Source organism: Canis aureus, chromosome 28, assembly GCF_053574225.1.
Source record: "Canis aureus isolate CA01 chromosome 28, VMU_Caureus_v.1.0, whole genome shotgun sequence".
In the NCBI taxonomy this organism is placed as follows: Eukaryota; Metazoa; Chordata; class Mammalia; order Carnivora; family Canidae; genus Canis; species Canis aureus.
Window position 1 is genome coordinate 24,121,321 of NC_135638.1, and position 22,274 is coordinate 24,143,594.

The following is a 22,274-nucleotide window of genomic DNA, read 5'->3' on the forward strand; positions in this document are numbered from 1 at the left end:
AAATGATTTACCTTTGAGTCTTCTATTCATTAAGTTCCCTCTGAAAGTCATACTTGATATTTTCCCATTTAGTTAGGTTAATATCAAGTCATAATGTACTATTATCCTTCATTACCCATATGGCTAACCCTTATACTTGAAACTATCAAGATGATATGAACAGAATGCCTTTAGTTAAAACAGTCTCATGTCAGGCGAAAAGCCATTTTCCCCAAAGATCGGATTTGAGAAAATAGAGCAGAGGTGAGGCAATTTGGAGTTATTAAATATTTCAGACGCTAGATTTGAAATCCAAATGATCAGAGTCTCACTTTCTGCATTACACATATTTCAAAGTTAAGGATGAAAGCAATTCAGCTTTCATGACAGATAAAATCAACTCAGCTTATTAGTTCTGATGAGACGTAGGATGAAAGGGTTAAAAATGATCAAAACAGGGACGCCTGGGTGGCTCAGTAGTTGAGTGTCTGCCTTCGGCCCAGGGCGTGATCCTAGAGACCCGAGATCGAGTCCCACATCAGGCTCCCTGCATGGAGCCTGCTTCTCCCTCTGTCTGTGTCTCTGCCTCTCTCTCTCTGTCATGAATAAATAAAATCTTGAAAGAAAAAGTTTTTTTTTGTTTTTTTTTTTTTTTTTTAAGATCAAAACAGAGGTGTCTGGGTGGCTCAGTCAGTTCAGTGTCCAACTCTTGATTTTGGCTCGGGTCATGATCTCAGGGTTGTGAGATCGAGCTCCACATTGGGTACTGGGTCTGGGGCCTTCTTAAGATCTTCCTCTGCGCCCCCCCCCCCAACTTCTCTGTCTCTTAAAAAAAAATCAAAACAGAAATAACAATGGTAATGAAAATTAGATTTTACTGACAGCTCATGGGACATTGACTTTCATTAAACTCTTCACATGTTTAAATAATTAGGAACCTTATAAAATAAGTCATAGGTTAATTCTCAGTTTATAGTGATGTTGAAACTAAGTTCAAAGAGTATACTCAAGGACATACAGCTTTAGGTGGCAAAGTTGGGTGTTGACCTTAGAGCCACCTAGCCTTGGAGTACATTATTCTGTCATCTCGGTGATGAAGCTGTAATGATTGATAACTTTATTGCTTTATCTACATTATTCATTCAACACTCCCTATGTGCCAGTCACTCCGTAGACATTATATTTTCCAAATCTAGAGAAGGTACAATTCAATCTGCTGTAGCTATGCAAATATAATGAGAATTAGAAACATTCAACAAAAGGAAATGATGATTTAGGGTAAAAGGAGACGTATCAACCTGAATTACAGGTGTCCCAGTGTTTCACTGCATCTGTATCTTTGGGGAAAATCCCCAGCAGTGCAATTGCTGGGTTGTAGGGCAGATCTACTTTTAACTCTTTGAGGAACCTCCACACAGTTTTCCAGAGTGGCTGCACCCACTCACATTCCCACCAACAGTGCAAGAGAGGTCCCCTTTCTCCACATCCTCTCCAACATTTGTTGTTTCCTCTCTTGTTAATTTTCACCATTCTCACTGGTGTGAGGTGGTATCTCATTGTGGTTTTGAATTACAATTTCAGTATCAGTTGTGATTTATTTCTGGTTTTCTGGTAAATTTATCAAGGTCCAGGGCTCTCCTAAAAGATTGTCAAAGCCTTCTAGGATTAGTTGCTTGATCTTGACATTGTCTCAGGATTATCAGATTTGGGGTGCTGACTTATCCTAACCCAATTCTCAAGGACTAGAGTCCAAATTACAATTGTAGTTTTTAATTTATATAGAAAATTTTAATTGCCAAAAAAATAAGAATTTCCATTTCTGATTATCATTTTTTTCCTCTCTGCTGAAACACGAGATCTGAGGCCAAATTGATGGAAAGTTGTAAATTTAATCATGGAGCCTAGGCAGAGTCATTGCTCTGATTTGAGTCTTTGGTGACAGTATACTCCATCTCATGTATCCTATAGTCCATAGAAGAAAGTCAGACTTTGCATGAGTTTGTCAAAATACTTGTGATGCTGAGACACAAAGACAAAAAAGTGTCATTTGTTTCACCCCAAAGTTGGCTAACCAACCTCTCATTGAGATAGTCTTCCTGGGGTGCCTGGGTGGCTCAGCAGTTGGGTGTCTGCCTTTGGCTCAGGGCATGATCCTGGTCCCTGCATGGGGTCCCTGCGGGGAGCTTGCTTCTCCCTCTGTCTGTGTCTCTGCCTCTCTCTGTGTTTCTCATGAATAAATAAATAAAATCTTTTTAAAAAGGGATAGTCTTCCTAAAACTAAGTTAATACTCTTCCTACGGTAGTCAATTACTTGTTCAGTAATTACTCCATCAAATGCGATGCTACCATTTTATAATAATTAGTTGTAATCCCCCTTTATGATCATGAAATGCATAGAAAAGAAAGCCAAACTTCACCCATATTTTAAAATAAATACTTGGTTTAATATGTAGTATATTAATAACAAATTTGAGGTATGATAAGGACAACAGATCAGGAGACAATTGTCATTAAAAAGTTTATTTATAGTTCCCAACAGGAGGGGGCATACAATGTCACTAAGGGCCACACAGGGAAGCACCAAGGTTGGTCAGGAGGCAGAGGAAAAAGGGAGGTGGGAAACTGAGGCCAAGAGCCTTTATTGTAGTTTCCACAGGAAAGAACAGGCGAGGTTAGGTAAGCGGACTTAGGACTGGCTGGTTGGAAAAATTTCAGCAGACTCCAGAGCACAAGGGCTGCCCTTAGTTGCCTGGTACCTGGCCCTGGGGTGATTAGAGCAGGTGGATAGTGGCCTGAAGTGTGAGAGCCTCTAAAGGAGATGGTTGGGATGTAGCCTCTGAATTGACTGGTTTGTACTGGAAAAGTACGCCTTCAGGCAAACCGTCTACTACCTCTAGAGACTGGCTGATCCTGACAAGGGCAAAACCCAACAGGGTTGGCAAGACTCCAGATGTCAAAACGTTGAAATACAAAAAATGAAAAGCCATGATTAATACAACATTACACCCTTAACCTATTATAGGAACCTGATCTGAAATATATATTTCAATATACAGATGCTCAGGCATGACTGCACCAGGAGATGTAATGAAGGGATCTGATCTTTGCATGAAAACATAGAATCACCACAGAAATGACACGTGAGCAGAATGATGCTGGTGGGGGTTTTCATTTATACTTCTTTGTGTATGTTTATTTTTCTTTTTTGAGATGAAAAAAATCCTAATTGGCATTGTAACCAGGGGACTGCCTTCCTCAAGTGGTGAATAGTCCTTAGAAAAAAATATAATCCTTCTTCAATTTGCATGGTAATGACATTTCTTGAAATTTCGTCTATATTTAAGAATAAACTGTTTAAAACCATTTTAAGTTTGTATGTTAAATTGAGTTGGGTTCTAGACTTAGATAATTATAGCTTTTCTTTTATGTTTATGCCCATAGGGACATGGGAAGTAATGTCCAACATAAGAAAATTCTTGGTTTTTCCTACGCATGGCTCTGACTAGCATGCTCAGCACCAGCCCATTAGATACAGTGGTACAGTCAGTTCTGTCAGAATGTGACATAGTCCTAAAAACACCTGTCATGCAAAATTGTGCAATTAAAAAACCACAGGGCTTATGATGGAGGAAAATGGGAGTTAGAGGCACAAAATTCAAAAATTTTGTCAGCAATATGTTAAAAGCCAAGCAAAACATTGAAACCTAATAAAAATGGTAGCAAAATATTGTGTGTTCAGTGTTAGTAAATGTATAACTTCTAGGGTAAATATGGCACCTTACCTTGCAGAAGACCTGGAGTTTGCTTGGGAAGTAGAGATTGGAAGGACTACAACGTGCAAGTCATTGTGAAGTGATCAAAGAGAGGTAATCTAAAAGCCTGAGGGGTGGGTGGGAATTGTAACATCCAATATGGACAGGTATGACTCATTGTCCTCCTGTTGGTGATTTCTCTCAGTCTTCATTCCTGTGGCATGTCTTTTTGCCTTTGAGCTGTAGGTCTTTTGGAGCATGTGTTTATAGTAGATACCAAGCTCACCAAAATTGAAATTTTGATTCAATGTATATATAACCTTAGTCTTCAATTAATGTCCACCTCATTGCTGGAATTTTTTTTTTTCCTCCAGATTTCCCATCTGCATTAGGAGCTTCACCTGGCAGCTGAAGACTGGAAATTGTAGTGACGTGGAAAACTCCTAAGCCTGGCAGTACTAACACCAATAGGATCCTTAGAAGTCTTGATGATTTCCATTAGGATCCTCTAGTGGTTTCTCCTTTGTAAGCACTACTTGGTGTTTTGAACTAGAATTCTTTTTTTTTTTTTTTAAGATTTTATTTATTTATTCATTAGACACAGTGAGAGAGAGAGAGGCAGAGACACAGGCAGAGGGAGAAGCAGGCTCCATGCAGGGAGCCCAACATGGGACTCAATCCCGGGTCTCCAGGGTCACGCCCTGGGCCAAAGTGCGTGCTTAACCCCTGAGCCACCTGGGCTGCCCTTGAACTAGAATTCTTAAGCAGATTTAGGATGTTGCATAAGTGTTTTTGTTTTGTTTTATGTATACAATTTTACAAATACAAAAGAATAATAAAACATAAACTTGTAGGATAACACATGGTGACCTGAAGTAGCTGGTAGATATTTGGAGTGTGTGTGTGTGTATGTGTGTGTGTGTGTGTGTTATGGGGTGGAAAACTTTTCCCTTCTTCCATTCTAGGTTTTTTGGCTGGTCCGCTAAATAATTGACATAAGCAGAGTAACAGGGGAAAAACAAATTTCTTTTTTTTTTTTTTTTTTAAAGATTTTATTTATTCATGAGAGACACACAGAGAGAGAGAGAGAGGCAGAGACAAAGGCAGAGGGAAAAGCAGGCTTCATGCAGGGAGCCTGATGTGGGACTCGATACCGGAACTCCAGGATCATACCCTGGGCTGAAGGCAGGTGCTAAACCACTGAGCCACCCAGGGATCCCCAACACATTTCATATGTACATGAGCCCCAATAAAATATTAGACTTCCCAGCAGTCAGGTAATTGAGATTTACATACTATCGTGAGTTAAAGAGAAGGAGATAGTCTGGAGGCGAAGTCTGAGGCTTCAAAGGGAAGGGAGATAATTCACAGGAAAATGAAAAGAGCAAATGTTTGATAAATTTTTGCCTTGCCATGCAGTTAAGTCTTTTTGGATATAAAAAGTTATCTCTGCTAATAGCTCTCTTCTTCTAACAGGCCACCTATCTAAAATCTTAAAAGCAGTTAATGGGCAGGTAAAAAGCTCTTCTTTACTCTGATGGGCCCTGATAGTCTTCAGCTCAAAATAATCCACATGTGAAGTGTGTGAAGTGGCATTTTCTGGGGTGGTGTATTCTGCTCCCTACCCAGTGCATGTGTATGTTGTGTATTCCCACACAATTGGGTTCATCTGGGTGCAGTTTTCTGCATTTACCTTAGTGTTTCCTGTGGATGAATTTTGCAAAAAGCAAACTCGAAATTCGCCTCTATGCTCAGATTGTTCCCTAGTATATTAATTGCCTTGGAACGAATTCACAGGTTTGAAACCAACATCATAGCAGAAGTGACTGCACATTCGATCATTGTTATAACAATAACATCCCACAAACCTTTTCCATGGCTCTCTAGGAATGAGAACCGCCACTGGCATATTTCTTCATAATTCCTGTTGGGGAAATGTTATCTCTAGAGTCTTTTTGTCCTGCTGACCTCATGTATTAGTTTAACTCATTAGTTTAACTCATTTACACTGCTCTCAGAGCTACTGATACATCCCAAGTTATATCAGAGCACAAAAAAAGGGGAAAATTAACTCCATTGTGAAAGACCAGAGAAACTTGAACAATGAAGATGAGATGAGTCATGAAGAATCAGTGAGCATTCTTCAGGCACCCTGAACAAAGGCCCTAAGGCATGATTTTATTGAACAGAGAGTAGCAAGGAGTTGAATTTGTTAGAATGTGGACTGTACAGAGGGAGTGGCAGGGAAGAGCTTGGGAAATTCTTTGCTATGCTAATAAGCTTGGACTTTATTCTTGGGTGATAGCCAACCATAAAGACTTGCAAGCTGAAGAAAGACGTGCTCCGTGTGCATTTGGAAAGATTAGCTATAGCAACAGACTGAGGCCATTCCTGCAGAGCTTGGTGGGATGATGCTCTCAGTCTACTGCAACCATCAGCAAAGGTTCTCAAAAATGCAAAGTATAAACTTGAGCAAAGGCACACGTGTCTTTAAAAAAATTATAGGAAACATAATTCCCACTCTTTGTTAAGTAACTACTCTGTATGCCAGGCAGCATCCTGTGCCCTCCAGGCATTTGGTTTTTAAATTCTCATAACATCTATATGAGTTTGATCTCATTTAATCAATTTTTACCACTGGTGCAAAGACTAAGCATAGTTTAATTAATTTGCCAAAAAGTATTAGATAGTGGCCGATCAAGGATTGGGCCCATGATCTGTGATCTCCAAAGCCTTCTTCCTAATCTTTACCTTGAGCCACTTTTGTTTAAAATAGCAGCAGTTTCTAAAGAAGTATGTCCCAGGAAGAGAGGGGCTACAAAAATAGAGTCTTCCTATGTGCTAGACTAGTCCAACCAGTTCATACCAATTCTGGTGAACCTTTTCTTTCTCAACAGTGTTCCAGTTTGGAGAGGAGGGGGGAGAAAGCAAATAAAGATAAACTCCTGTAAGTTTCTTGTATTATTTACTTAAGGTGCAGTACAGTAAGTCAAGGATGCCTTTGGAAATGTATACCACTGAAATACAAACATGTAGAACTAAAAATCACTAGTAGAGAAAAAAGGGTAGTAATAAATATATTTGATTAATTGGAAAGAGGGCAGGAAAAGAGAAGTAAAAAACATCAAAGAAAGAACAGGTGGGGCTAGTAGAAAACAAACAACAAGAAAATAAAATTAAACCAACTATATCAACACTTAAAGTGTTAAGCAGATTAAAGACTCAAAAGACAGAGGTTGTTATATTGGATAAAAAAATAAAAATAAGATTCAACTTGTACTTCAGATATACACCTTAAATTTAAAGACAGAATGGGCACAAAGGGAACTTGAGGAAATGGTGAGCTCTGAGGATTGAGAAAGGGAGTTTGGTAGAAAAAAAATAGGAGCTTTCCATTTAACCTTGAGGGCCAATTTGAACTTGCAGCTCACAAATTTTCAGAACTCACATCTCCAAGAAAAAGTCAATTCAAAAATACTGCGACAAAGATAAAAGTTAAGGATGCAGAATTAAATTAAGACATAATGAAAATATTCTTGCTAAAAATCCAAGAGTGGAAACTTAGGCTTCTAACTAATATAGGTAATATGCTCCCTGGTACTATGTGACTCAGACATTTCACAATTAATTTAAATGAGAACCGTTTCTGATCACATCGTCACACATCCAACTGTAACTTCTTTTTTTTTTATTAAAGATTTTACTTATTTATTCATGATAGAGAGAGAGAGAGAGAGAGAGAGAGAGAGGCAGAGACACAGGCAGAGGGAGAAGCAGGCTCCATGCCAGGAGCCTGACTCGGGACTCGATCCCAGATCCCAGGGCCATGCCCTGGACCAAAGGCAGGTGCTAAACTGCTGAGCCACCCAGGGATCCCCCCAACTGTAACTTCTTAATGAAACTGCCTCACAAGAAAACATACAATGAGCAGTTTGCCCAATCTAGTTTTATAACAGCCACATCATTAAACACATAAAAGAATTTTGCAGTTGCTTAATAATAAAGAATTTATGCTTTCTTAGCAATAAAAGCATTATCTGGGTTGACAATTAGTTTCCCATCATTCTTTATATAAACAATCAAAGTTAATTGAATGATATTTCAGAAAATATTTCAGTCCCAACAGCATTTTAAAACCTTTCAGTTAAAGGCAGTAAAGATTTTATAGCTAGTATATAAGTTGCTAGAATTTATCCACATAGCATATATTAATTAAATTATCACATTATAGGGATTTTTATGTTGGTTGGAGGGACTAATCTGTTTTCTAAAAAGGTTTCCTTTTTTCAATTCAAGTGACAAATTAGAGAACTAGATCATTTCTCTTGGGTGAGCTCAGATATGTCTCACATAGAGCATATTACAAAAAAGAACATATTACAAAATATCTGCATGTCAGATAATCTCTGTGTGTTCCTGGCTGGACACCCTGACCCACTATGAGTTAAGTGTGGGCTTAATACCAAAAGTTGACCTTATCCTTTTGATGTAGAATAAAAAGATGTAAAACACTCCTTCATTCTGAAGCATTTAAGAATATTGCTTCTTTTTTGTGTGTTTGAAAACAGCTATTGACAGCAAAGTCAAAAGAATAGCTAAAAGCACTCTTTGTACATAGAAATCATCTTCTGATCTGTGGCTATTTGTACTTAGTGGCTAGTCTTTTGCTTTGGGGCTGTTTATAGGGCTATTGCTATCTGAACTCTGTGCACTTCTCAGTGCTGAGCTAAGTACATCAATTTCTGACTCTATAGTTGAAGATTATCTGCCTGGAGTTGTTTTCCTGGACCTCACAGCTTGATTGGGAAGTTTTCTCATTGGCCAAAGTTGAAGCTGTATACAGGGCGAGATGGATGACGAAATAATTTCAAAAAAGGGGTTCAGGGGATCCCTGGGTGGCGCAGCGGTTTGGCGCCTGCCTTTGGCCCAGGGCGCGATCCTGGAGACCCGGGATCGAATCCCACATCGGGCTCCCGGTGCATGGAGCCTGCTTCTCCCTCTGCCTGTGTCTCTGCCTCTCTCTCTCTCTCTGTGACTATCATGAATAAATAAATAAAATCTTTAAAAAAAAAAAAAGGGGTTCAGAGAGATCAGGAACAATGACAACTGAGTAAGGTGGTGGATGGAGGGAACCAGGCTGGTAGCGGTCATCTTGCAAAAGGGGACACCAGATTGCATGACAGGGCACCCAGAAGCGCCTCTCCCAGCATCTTGGGTGGGACTCATTTTTGTGTCTCTGCACTGTGCTCTGTGTCCCCCCCCTTTCCTGAAGGTCTTGGTGTTCTTTGTAATTTGATTCCCAGATCAGAGCAACACTGAGCATTTTATAAACCGAATAAGAGCAATTTGTGGTTGCTCTTCACTCTCTTGCAGAGGACAGAAAGTCAGCTCATCACCACAAATCGACCAGGCCAAAGGAGAATAATATCAGACTGAACCAAGAGAAAGAACACCCTCCACACCGCTGCTACGTATAAAACCAAACCAAACTGAACATCATTTCAAAATAATTAAGTTCCACTTGAATTATATCTTCAAATGAAAATCCAATAGCATTTCTTTGGGTTGTAACTGAGGGGCAAAGGATAGCATGCAAGTTTAACAGTGATATTCATATTCACATGAACATGTGCATATGTACAATAATAAAATCCATTTTTCCAGCCAAGAATGCCTATGGAAAAATTCCTAGTTATGGTACCATTTGATTTTAAATTTGGCGAATGTATTTTTAAACATTTCAAAAATAAATTCAGTATTCGAATTATATACATAACATAATTACTACGGTTTCTTTTTTTTTAAGATTTTATTTATTTAATTGACAGAAAGAGAGAGCACAAGTATGCAGAGTGGCAGGCAAAGGGAGAGAAAGTGCTTAGCAGGGAGCCCCACGTGGGGCTTGATCCAAGACCCTGGGATCATGACTTGAGCCGAAGGCAGACACTTAACTGGCTGAGCTACCCAGGCGCCCCAATTACGGTTTCTTTTTTTAGGAGAAAACCATTTTGTGAGACAATTGACCAGATCTGTAATATTTAAAAAGAGTAAATAGCTTTTTAAAAAATTCAAGAACAAACCAACCAACAAAACAGAAACATCTTGCACTTTTCTAAATATCTACCTGGACATGAAATTGAGTAGAGAATTACAGGTAAAATATATAACTTATCAAATTATAGCATACTTAATAGTTTTAATAAAGCTGACATTCAGGGTACCTGGGTGGCTCAGTCGGTTAAGCATCTGACTTTGGCTCAGGTCATGATCTCTGGGTCCTGGGATCAAGCCCTGCAGTGGGCTGCTTGCTCAGCGAGGAGTCGGCATCTCTCTTTCTCTCTCCCTCTCTCTCTCTCCCCTGCCCCCTCTGCCCATCCCTACTGATCATGCTCTCTCTCTCTCAAATAAATAATAAAATCTTAAAAAAACATAAAGTTGACAGTCCCCTTAACTATTTCCAAATACTGTATCTATTTTCCTGAGTAAAGAAATAATTATTTTTTGGAGATGTGATCTCCTGAAAGATGAACTTTATTGTGCATATCATAGAAGATATAGGAACTAGATACTTTTTGCAAAGTATGATGCCACAGATCCATGCGGATTCAACTACTCTAACAACAAATATTTACATAATACTTGAGTTTTTAAGCACTTTCTGTAAACTTCCCATGTAACCCCTATATTAATTCTGTGACTGGTTCCTTCTAAAGCTGAGAAAACAAAGCCTCAAAAACTCACCCATATGGGGCAGCCCGGGTGGCTCAGCGGTTTAGCACTGCCTTTAGCCCAGGGCATGATCCTGGAGATCCAGGATCAAGTCCCATGTCCAGCTCCCTGCATGGAGCCTGCTTCTCCCTCTGCCTGTGTCTCTGCCCCTCTCTCTCTGTGTCTCTCATGAATAAATAAAATCTTAAAAAAAAAGAACTCACCCACATTTACAAAACTACAACATAGAAGAATGGAGATTTGGGATCAGGTTTTTCCACTAACTTTAATATTTTTCAGGTAAAACTACAATTGTGATAGAGATTCTTTAATGAGCCTCAAATGTATATTATGAGGCAATTCCAAATTGTGTGCTTCACTTTGCAAAATGGACAGAAATGCTGTTAAAGTCATAGATATACGCTAATAGTGAACTATGTAACATCTTTTTATAGTCAAATTTGAATGGATGGACGCCAATTATTAGCCTCGAACCCTGAATTAAAAAATGCTTTTTGCTGTCATTATTTTGCATACTGTAATTAAAAATGGAGAATTCTTTTATTTATAAATTCCAGGCTACATGAAGCCGTTAGTTGGGCTCTTCTGTATAAATAGATAGCTAGGACATGATGTGATAGATCTTGTGTGTATAAGGCAATAAGATAATATGGATGCAGAGACCATCATTCTGCAGATGAGAGGGAAGAAAATTCTGGGAAATCTATGGATTAGCTTGGTCCATATTCTCTAAAATAGACGATAAAGCTACAAAGGGGCAGAATCTGGAGCTGCTGATTCTTTCTTCACTTCGCTCCAAGGCTTCCAAAGGCAAAAATAAACAATACCTCACTATGCTGCTGCCAATTTTTTAAAAAAGAATCCAGAGAAACAGGTCTTTTGTGTAAAATAACATCCCAAAGTATTTCAAATGAAAAAGACCTGGGGTCTTTTGCCCAACCTTTCCTTCTTCAAACCACTCTCCCTAGGAAGGAACAAAGAAAAGAAACTCTATTCTAAAGCTCCACCTGTTTAGGCTTCCCTGGCTGGTTTCTGCTAGAGCAGGATTTGGTGTCACTTGGTTGAGACAGGTGGTTATTTGCTTCTGGCCGAAGAAATTACAGTACAATCCAAATCGTTACTACTAGTGGTGTCTTTATGTATATAACTATATACGCATTTGTTCTCACGTTGCCATTTGCCTAGGAAACATAAAATATCCCACAGGGCAAAAGTTCTAATAAAAACAGAACTAAAGGGTGGTTTCCCAATCAATTAGGGGTGGTTGGGTGGGTGGAGAGAGAATGGTCTCTTGAACCCCGTAGTTACACTTCCTCAGAGGGGAAATCTAAATGGCCAGAGTTGCACTCCTGAATCAGTCTAAGAGGATCTGCAGCATCATTCTGAAACACAGGAAATATTTTCTCATTGCTTCAGAAATAAGGGGAATGAAAACTTGCCTGTGCTTCAGTGCCCACAACATTTTCAGCCCCACAGTGAACACGCATCTATCAAGGCACCATCTGCGAACAACATAACCATCCCCAGAGGTGCCAATCCGACTGCAGGCAGCTGCCTCTGGCTCCCGCATCTTTGTCTTCTTGGGGGACAGCCAGCTCCCTGGACTACATCCCTTAAGCAACCTGGAACTTAATTTTCATTTCCCTATGAAGCAGGAAATGTTTTCCATTGATTTCAATTCCAGAACCAAATGATGTTTGATAAACTATTATAAATGGGGAGGGGGGACTGTTACGTTTAATTTAGTAAAAAAAAAAAAAATGGTATAGGTTAGAAAGAAGTGGAAATGGAGGGTGTGCCTGGTGGCTCAGGCAGTTAAATGGTCGACACTTGTTGGCTCAGGTCTGATCTCAGGGTTGTGAGATTGAGTCCTGTGTTGGGCTTGCACTCAACAGGGAGTCTGCTTGGATTTTCTCTCCCTCTCCTTGTGCTCCGCCCACTTTCCTTCAAACAAAAAAATAACTCTAAAAAAAAAAAAAAAAGTGGGAATGGAGCTGTGGGCACAGAAATCTTTGAGGGTTTAAATGGGGGCAAAATTTTTGAAAAGGGAATGGAAGATACTATACCCCTCAAGGACAAAAGCTATGCAGAGAGGTGTGGTAATGATGGCAATGATGAGAAAATAAAACTAGGATGCCATTTTGCACAACATAAGAAATTGGCAAGGATTTCATGTGGTGTCTTAAAGTATTCAAAGGACACTGCTGAAATCAGTTAGAGACTGCATAACTGGGTCTGAGTTGTGGGGATCAGAGCCCATCACAACATGGGCAGTAAACAGAAATGCTGAAAAAATAGAATGGAAAGCTTGCCCTCACCTTCAGGCACCCCAAATGATGTCAAAACACATCACAAAAGCATAAATGAGATGGCAAGGCAAAGGGGAAATAGAGGAAATACTATATATATTCTGCTGAGTTAATATTAAATTGTGTAATATGTTGATTACTCTTTCTAGCTTTCTACACTGACGGATTTGATACTTGTGTAGGGGGGCGAGCTTAAGCACCTGGCCATAGTGCAATATCATAAAACTTAGAATCTTGGCTCTTGGTTCAGAACAGGTAGGGTAGTATTTGACCAAACACATAAAAGGCAAAACATTTCCTATCGTATACTTCGCAATGATTGAATGTATTTTTAAGAATTATGAAAAAATAGGTTAGTCAGAAGTCTTTCATAAATAACCTGTTGTCAATATATGCCAATTCCACTACCAAGATAAATTCCTTTATTTTCCATTCTTTTCCATTTCTCTACTTATTTCCCTAAGTCAGCCTTTGACTATTTCTCACTAGAATCATTGCTTTTAACTAAGCAGCCTTGGCGTTGCTGTTGAATATTTCTGAAAATGTCTACCTTAAAAGCAGACCAGTGTCACTACACAACATGTAATATACCAATATAAACAAAAACAGAAACAGACCCATAAATACAGAGAACAAACTGGTGGTTGCCAGAGGGGAGGGGTGTGGGTTGGGTAAAATAGATAAAGGGGAGGGAGAGATACAGGCTTCCAGTTATAAAATAACTAAGACATGGGGATGAACGGTACAGCATAGGGACTATGTGCTGTACAGTAACAGCTAGAAGGTACACTTGCGGTGAGCACAGCATAACATATGGAGAAACGAATGTAACATTGGCTATCAATCATACTCCAAAAAATTTCTTTAGACTTAAATATTTTTATATAGAAAAAAAAAAGTAAAAAAGCAAGATGCTTTTCAGTCCACTTGTTGTAAATGAACTTGCTATATTGGACTTGAGACTCAAACTGACCTTGTTTATTGCCACATTCCTGGTGCTCACTTTCTAACCCTCATTAGACTTTGTCTCTCCTTTTGGCTCGCACCTCACCCTTCGGATTTGATTCTGCTTTTCTGGGATTGATCTCCAGCACTCTCTACTAGAGCTCCAAGATATCTCAGCAAGAAAGACTGGTATGAAAAAGAAAGAAAGGAAAGAAAGAAAGAAAGAGAGAAAGAAAGAAAGAAAGAAAGAAAGAAAGAAAGAAAGAAAGAAAGAAGAGAGAGAAAGAAAGAAAGAAAAATAGAGAAAGAAAGAAAGAAAGAAAAAAAATAAAAAAGAAAGAAAGAAAGAAAGAAAAGAAAGAAAGAAAGAAAGAAAGAAAAAATAAAAAAAGAAAGAAAGAAAGAAAGAAAGAAAGAAAGAAAGAAAGAAAGAAAGAAAGAAAGAAAGAAAAAGAAAGAAAGAAAGACAGACTGGTGTGGGGTTGAGTCTTGAGGTAAATGCAAATAATTCCAATTGTTTTATTTTTTAAGATTTTATTTATTTATTCATAAGAGACACGGGGGGCGGGGGCAGAGACATAGGCAGAGGGAGAAACAGGCTCCATGCAGGGAGCCCGAGGTGGGACTTGATCCAGGGTCTCCAAGATCAGGCCCTGGGCCGAAGGTGGCGCCAAACCGCTGAGCCATGGGGATGCCCAATTCCAATTGTTTTAAACCTCAGTAATGTATTGGACATTTATCTATTTGCAGTTTGAATAACTTGGGCACATATGATTATTACTGTATTTTGATACTCGTGTCCAGAAAATCTTAAATGTAAGATATGTATTATGAATTGGAAGTACTATGATGTCATTTGGCTTATAAGAAATCACTTGGAATTTAATTAAATATTAATACATTGCTGTAAGCTAAATAAAGCATATAATTTTACATGTATAAAGAAATAAATAAAATTTATAATGTATTAATATATTACACATATAAATATGTATGCATAAAATATGTAATTATAAAAATAATGTAGATTGTGTAATAATTAATCTAATAAATATTATATCTTTTGAATTTCTCATAAATTCAAAGAGTAACCTTTCCTATTTTCATTGCTAATGTTCTTATTACATAGGGCTATTTTTATAAATAAAAAAAGGAAAGGTTGCAACTGAAAATTAATAGAACTCAATTAATACAAAGAGTTACCATCTGTGGATGCTTGCAGTGTTGCTGGACTGGGTGTTTATATACATTTGGCATTTATTCCTTATAAGCACCACTGGGTGCTCCATATGCCTCCGTTTCTCAGGTGAGAGAGGTTAACAGTTAATTTTCCCAAGTTTAGGCAGATTAGTAAATAAAAGAACAGAGATTCAAATCTTCTAAATACAAATCTCATGCTCTTATCCAATGCTGAATCTTGATTTGTTTGCATAATTATTTTTAAGGCCAAACTTGGAAAGATATTTTATAATAGCTAAGCTAGTCTCTTCGTTAAAGAGGTTAAATGATGATGGTGCTTTATTGGATTTAAATGACCTTTTTCTGTAGTAATAAACTGTTGTAAAGCTCCTGATATATTACTGTAGGATTTTTATTGGAAAAAGTATTTCACGATTACAGCTTCATGGAGCAAATAATTCTTGGATAAAACCAGACTTTAGAAAAGAATTGTCTCCAAAAAGCACATGAATCCTAGTGCATATAGTAGCTTTAGGGTCTGGAAAATACATGCCTGAGATCCCCAAAGACTTCAAAATAAATAGTACTGTAGGAGGGAGTAGGAAAAGGAAATGTATTACATCAAGTTTTAAGTCAAGTATCAAATGGTTTGATTCAACTACATTTGAATTTGTATTGTCAAAATGCTAGTTCCAATGGACCTTAACACATCAACTTTGCTGAGAGTTGACAGAAATCGGAATTGATTTTTGTTAAGTTCCTAAGTTAACTGGCATTATAAAAACAGAGATTGAGTAATGCAGCAGAGGTAAACTGAGGTTAACACAAGAATATTCTGTGTTTGCTGAATTTTCCATTTGAGTTTTCATTCATACTATAAAAAAACCCTGGTAACTAAAGATGTGCAGTCTAGGAAGGAAACATTGGCAGTGTTTTCTTTTGTCAAATTACCTACATAGAGGAAATTTCTCTAATTAACAAAGTAGAGGAAATAGGCTTTAATTGCATCTGGAAGAATTAGGTTAAAATGATTAAGAATAGGGGGAAGGAAGTATATAAATTAAATGTAAGAAAAATTTCTCTAGGAGATAAAGCGTGTGAGATATATATATACACACACACATATATACATATATATGTATGTAAATATATGTATATATATGTGTGTATGTATATATATATACACATCATATACACACACACATATATATACACACATATATACACATATATACACACATCAGACTGGGAACATGGGTCAGGTTTTCTTTATGATAAGTGATTTTTTTCTTGGCTTTTATAATGCAATGAATTTATAATTCTAATATATATATACTATATATATATATAGTATATTTAATGCATTTACATGCAAATGTTTTAAAATGGGTGAGAATTTTGGCTACCAGGACTTTTTTGGATAAAATTGAAACTTTGGAAGGCAGATATCCATCCTATTTGGTGGTCGAGGACCTTCCCTGACCCAGATCCTCATTTTATTTCACTAAAATGTTCTAGCTTGATCTTGTGAAAGCCCATGTTAAAGGCAGTGAAAGGTGGGGGTGAAGAGACACCTGTCAGCTAATTTACAAGATGGAGGAGTACTGGGAAGTGGTGACTTCTTTTAGTATTTTCCTTGAGCCTTTCCTCTTTCATCTTCCACTTAAAAAAAAAGAGAGAATATAAAGCTTTCTGCATACATTTATTCTTGCTTGAAAAAATAAGTTTCACACAGTTATAATATGAATTGAAATTAAAAGTTATGGATAGTCCCAGAAAAGGGAAAGTGAACTTGATTCTGATGTCAAGTATTGGAGTTTTACAATCATATTTTCCCTCCCACCAATCCTTTACTACTTAAAGTATTGGTGGAGTAATACTGAAACCTGTGTAGATGATCTTAAATGACTAAGTCAAAAAGAAAAGCTACTATGGAGAAAAGAATTATAAATTCATTGCATTATAAAAGCCAAGAAAAAAATCACTTCTCATAAAGAAAACCTGACCCATGTTCCCAGTCTGATGTGTGTATTATTAATATCAGATGCCATTGTCCTCTAGAGGATAACATTTGGTTGCTATTTGCATCTTTATTATTTAGCTTTTATATAGCACATTCATCTTTTATTGGATTTAAAAAGTCCATTTTGATTTAGGTTTTTCCAGGTCCACCCTTCTTTTCTCTTCTTGGATTCAATTAGAATGTTTGTTCGGTTTGCTGTGTTCTGAAGGATTCCATGCTGAGTGGGAACCCCATCCTAAGGATGCTTCAAGGAGACACGTCTTGGTGACCCTGCTGAGGTATATGTTGAAGACAATGTGCATGTGTCTTCATCCAATTCAGGGCATGGCTCAGATTTGCTGTTCACCCCCAGCCTCTTCGATGATTCTTTCTTTTTATTTTTTAAAAATATTTTATTTATTTATTTATTTATTTATTTATTTATTTAGTTAGTTAGTTAGTTAGTTATTTAGCTAGTTAGTTAGTTATTTGAAAGAGAGCAAGGACAAGCAGGAGGAGGGGGAGAGGGAGAAGCAGACTCCCTGCTGAGCAAGGAGCCCCACGTAGGGCTTGATCCTAGGACTCTGGGATCATGATCTGAGCCGAAGGCAGACACTTAACCTACTGAGCCACCCAGGCACCCCTCAGATTGCTCTTTAAAGCAGATAGGAGGACAGGCACAGATGTGTCTACCTCAGGCTTCACTTTCCAGAGGAGGGACGGACTTGCTCCTTTTTGGTAGGTGCCATAACCCGTCACTGACATCATATACTAACAAATCACTCAAATGGCTTCAGTTCTTGATGTGTTCACAGGCATGATTGGATTGTTCCATGCCGCTCTTATCCTGCCTCATCACACCCAATTATGTAATCAAAAGGAGCTGCATTTGGAATTGTTTAAGGAATTCTTGCCAGAAATGACAGGGCTCTGATTCTTGCATGTATGGCTTTCCAGGGCTAGAGGAAGTCTTAGTGGCCTGTGTGAGCAATGAGCTGAAGGACAATTTAGCTTCTCTTACCACACTCTGAGGCTCCCCTTTCATCACCCATCACTGATGGGTCGATTTGGCTTCTATTCTAGCTCTGTGCTTAGTATGGAGACCAGACCTGAATTCTAACTAGGATAAACCTGGGAACTGCAACTGATTCAGCTAATGCCAACCCTGACTGTGACTGGTAATCTTGAAATAAGAAGCCACTGCTTTTTCCATAAACCTGTGGTGTTGTCATAGAAGAACCCTGAGTGAGATTATGGTGGCTGCGGCCCAGGCTCTGTTACCTTTCTACCTAAGGTATAAAGCTGTTGATCTTTTAAGTCAGGAAGTCAGCCACAGGGCAGAGATTGTTGTCTGGCTTCAGGCATAAATGAGAAGCTCCTGCCTGCATCAATAGGGAAACATCTCTTCATCAAGTCCTTTATCCCTGCCACTGTTTACCACTCTCACAGATCTAAACCTTTCAGTCTTCTTCACAGTTCTAAATTCTCATCCTAGACCCTGGGTCCCCAAAATCATGTTTGTTCTTTTGACCCCCTGATCATATCTTTCCATTGTGCCCACCTTACACCCTCAAGCTAAACCCACCCCAAGATCTCAACATAAGTATAGTTCAACTCTTCTTCAATCGGGCTGCCACACCTTGCCTCTCCTCCCCTATGCATTGTCATCCTGGAGCAGGTGGCTGTGTTCCTCATGCTCTCCACGATCACTTCTAAACAGTTTCTTGTTCCTCTTCCCCAGGGCTTTTAGGTTGATCGCAGCTGTTATTAGGACTTACTTCCCTTTTGCTTCCAACTGGATAAAAATTACCCAAGTTCTTTGAAAATGTTGTCATTAAAGCTTAAAGTTTGACTCTACTCTTATTCCCATTTTCATCCTGGATGACTTAAATATCCATGGGAGCATTCAATCAAAATCACGGTCTCACAGTTACTTGCTTTTTTCTCCATTTTTGAGGGTTTTGTACTAGAAGTATACATTTGTATTTAAAATTGAAGAGATGCCATGCTATATCTGGTGTAGTATCTCCTAGTCCAGGGATGGTAAATACACTTTTTTTTTGCATGATAATCTCAATTGCTCAGAGTGCCAGTGACTCATTTATATTGGCTCCTGGACACATGTCTCATAATCTGATAACAGGAGCTACACATCAAGGGTTAGGGAAGGCAGATACTTCACAGCCTAGAACAGACATCCAAGTAGTACCTGGCTAACATCAATTCAACCTTTGGTTTCAGATTACACATGGCATCTTCAAAAACTGTCCCGCCCCAGACTGGATTGGATGTTCTTGTCAAATGCTCTCTTAACAAAGCTGCTAAATAGTCTCTCTTCCCCTCAAAGACTAGAAGTTTCCCTAAGGAAACCTACCTACCATACTCACTATTGTAGCTTAGGCTTAGGATAGTGTTTGGCGCATCGTAAATCCTTAGTAAATACTTGCTGAATAGATAAACTGTATGGTCTCAATCTGCATGTTCGAACTTGTTCTCTACCTGCTCATCCCTGTTGTAGCCAAACTAGACTGCTTGCTATTCTTCTAAAGTCTCCACATTTCCCAACTTTCATTTCTGTAGACTTATTGTGGATTGGATGGCTCCCTTGGGAATGCAAACTCAAAGCATGATGGATTTCCATTATGTATCCTTCCTTGTCTATTCCCAAAGATATCTTCTCTAGAAGCATTTCTTCATTTTTCCTTCCCACTTGGGATTCCTGAACCTTGAACATTGCCTTTTATATAGTTTTAGAACTATATAGAAGCTACTTTAAATTTAATTTGAGCCAACTCTCTGATTCAACATTTGAGAAAACAGGGCCCTGAAGCGTGTAGGGCGCTCCCCAGGGTGACTCTACTCCAGGGAGGATCTGAGCCTCAAATCAAGTCTCCTGTGTTCTTTCCCCTGGACGATGCCACCTTCCTAAAGTCAGTGGCCTACTTGACCATTACCAGCGGAGAATCCTAACTCACCCAATGGATGTATGGATATACTAGTTAATACAAATGATCACAGTAGGGATACTTAGAATTTTAAAAATGCTGCCAAACTTTCTATAAAGAATTACTTAGGCTTCCTCTCTATCTGTTTTTTTTCTCTCTCTATATATATATACACACATGCATATAAATATATACTTTTTTTTATAAATTAGGGTATTTGTGTATCAGAGATGTTTACAGCAAAATGCATCTGTATTAATGATTATACTATTTGTGTTTTTTAAAAAAGATTTTTAAAAGATTTTACTTATTTATTCATGAGAGACACACAGAGAGAGGCAGAAACATAGGCAGGAAAAGCAGGCTCCTAATGGGGAGCCTGATGTGGGACTTGATCCCAGGGGATCATAACCTGAGCCAAAGCCAGAGGCTCAAACACTGAGGCACTCAGGTGCCCCAGTGACTATACTATTTGACAAGCATTGCTCACTGTCATGCAACTGGGAAATATTCACCCTGATTCTAGATTTTTTTTTTTAAAGTGCTTTAAAACTAATTACATCATGGTGATATTCATCTCCGAAGAGAAGCTTTTTTTCTCAACTAAACTACAGCTTTTATGGTGGAAGCACTTAACAAAGGTCAAGGAGGCGTCTCTGTAGCAGTGTATCTTTGCCATGACCCCCACAGTGCTTCCCTGGTCCCTATTACCACCTTGCTGCCTGCCCTATTTTTGGTTTAACTTGTTAACATGTCTTGTTGTTCATATGTCATTTTTAGCAAAGATTGATTCAGGGCCCCTTACGGAAGAGAACAGAATGACAATAGTCAATGCATCATTGTTCTACTGGAGCCTTACGTTTTTATATTTTCTGAACATCTTAGCAGAAACCCGGTGTGCTTTTCCTTCTTAACTACATCTAGCAAAGTTATACTCATCTTTTAAGGCCCAGCTATGTTCATGACTGACTCAGAAGAATTCCTACTCCAATCAGTCAGCACAGATTGCTCCAGCTGCCACAGCCTGGGAGATGGATGGACCCTTGCACTAGGAACAGCATGAATAAGCATAAACATTTTGAGGTTGGTGAAATCCACTTTTCCTGCTACCTATTGTGCTGAAACTTAACTATGTGGAGAAAAAAGAAGAAATATTGCTAATGCTGTAAAACTGAATGGGCATGGTTGACAGTCTGGAAATTTCTGATAAACAGACAGCTAGAAACTAGCTGATATTAGAGGAAAGTTTAGACAAAGAAGACTTAACGTTTGGATTTCCTGAAAATACCCCTCACATACAAATAAGTAAGGATGAACGTCACTTCCAGAAGTTGACAGAGAAATGAAATTATCATGGAAAGAGGGATAGGGGTGTATTAGAGCAAAGTAGCATATATTAAATACTGCTCTGTGCCAGGAATAATAATAATAATAATAAATTAATATATTAATATAATAATTATTATTATTTTGGGAAGTCAGGAAGTATTTTAAGTATTTAAGTATTTTATGTTATTTTATTCCATTTATACAATCATACTGTGAAAGAGTGAAACTTGGCCAAAGTATCTGGTTAGCTGGTGGTACAGACTGCTGGCCAACAGTTCTCATCAAATGGGTTTATATATGTTTGTTCATTCCACAGTACCTGCACGAAGATGCAAAATAGACAATTTTCCTAAAGAACCAACAAATATGGGCAATATGGGAACTGTTGTGGTAACGTGCAAGGCTTTTCCTATGTGTCTGGCCCTGACAAATAGAACTGTGCCTTAGTCTTTTTAGGCTGCTTTAACAAAATGCCGTAGAATGAGTGACTTAGAATCAGCAGAAACTTATTTCTCACAGTTCTGTAGGCAGAGACGTCCAAGGTCAAGGAGCCAACAGATTCAATGTCTGAATAAGGACCCACTTCCTGGTTCATAGAGGGCCATCTTCTTACTGTGTCCTCACGCAGCAGAAGGGGTGAAGATTTCTGGGGTCTCTTTTAAGGGCACTATTCCCATTCATAATGACTCCACCGTTACTACCTAATCAACTCCCAAAGCCCCTACCTCCAAATACGATCGTACTGGGGATTAAGTTTTGACATAAGAATTTTGGAGAGACCCGTTCAGATACACAGCAAACTGCCACAACACCAGCCTGTCAACTGGCCAGAGAAGAGAAAGTTGGGAGAATTTCACACGTTGAAAATAAAAATAAAAATTGTAATGAGTTTTTGCTATTGATTTATAAACCTAACACTATTATTAAACTCAAGTAAGCATTTTTAAATTAAAATTTAAATCGTAATAGTAAATATAATTGGGAGTTAAAAGCTAATACATGAAATACCAAGTAAGACTATGCACAAGATACACAACTTTATTTGGTGTGATTATAACTCTGAAAGGCCTATAGTTTTTACATAAAATATTGGTTTAGGACAAGT

The 22,274-nt window shown here is 38.3% G+C and overlaps 1 long non-coding RNA gene across 2 annotated transcripts in view; it reads left to right on the forward strand.

Annotated features, from left to right (window-relative positions):
- LOC144300531 (uncharacterized) overlaps positions 1-13,958 on the forward strand; it is a 55,379-nt gene extending 41,421 nt beyond the window's left edge. Inside the window, exons 3-5 of one of the 2 annotated variants that reach the window (XR_013367203.1) lie at positions 3,036-3,119; positions 4,106-4,256; positions 13,861-13,958. This is a non-coding gene — a long non-coding RNA (uncharacterized LOC144300531). The remainder of the gene's footprint in view (positions 1-3,035; positions 3,120-4,105; positions 4,257-13,860) is intronic. The other variant, XR_013367202.1, reaches the window with a different exon arrangement.
- Positions 13,959-22,274: the final 8,316 nt, after the last annotated feature.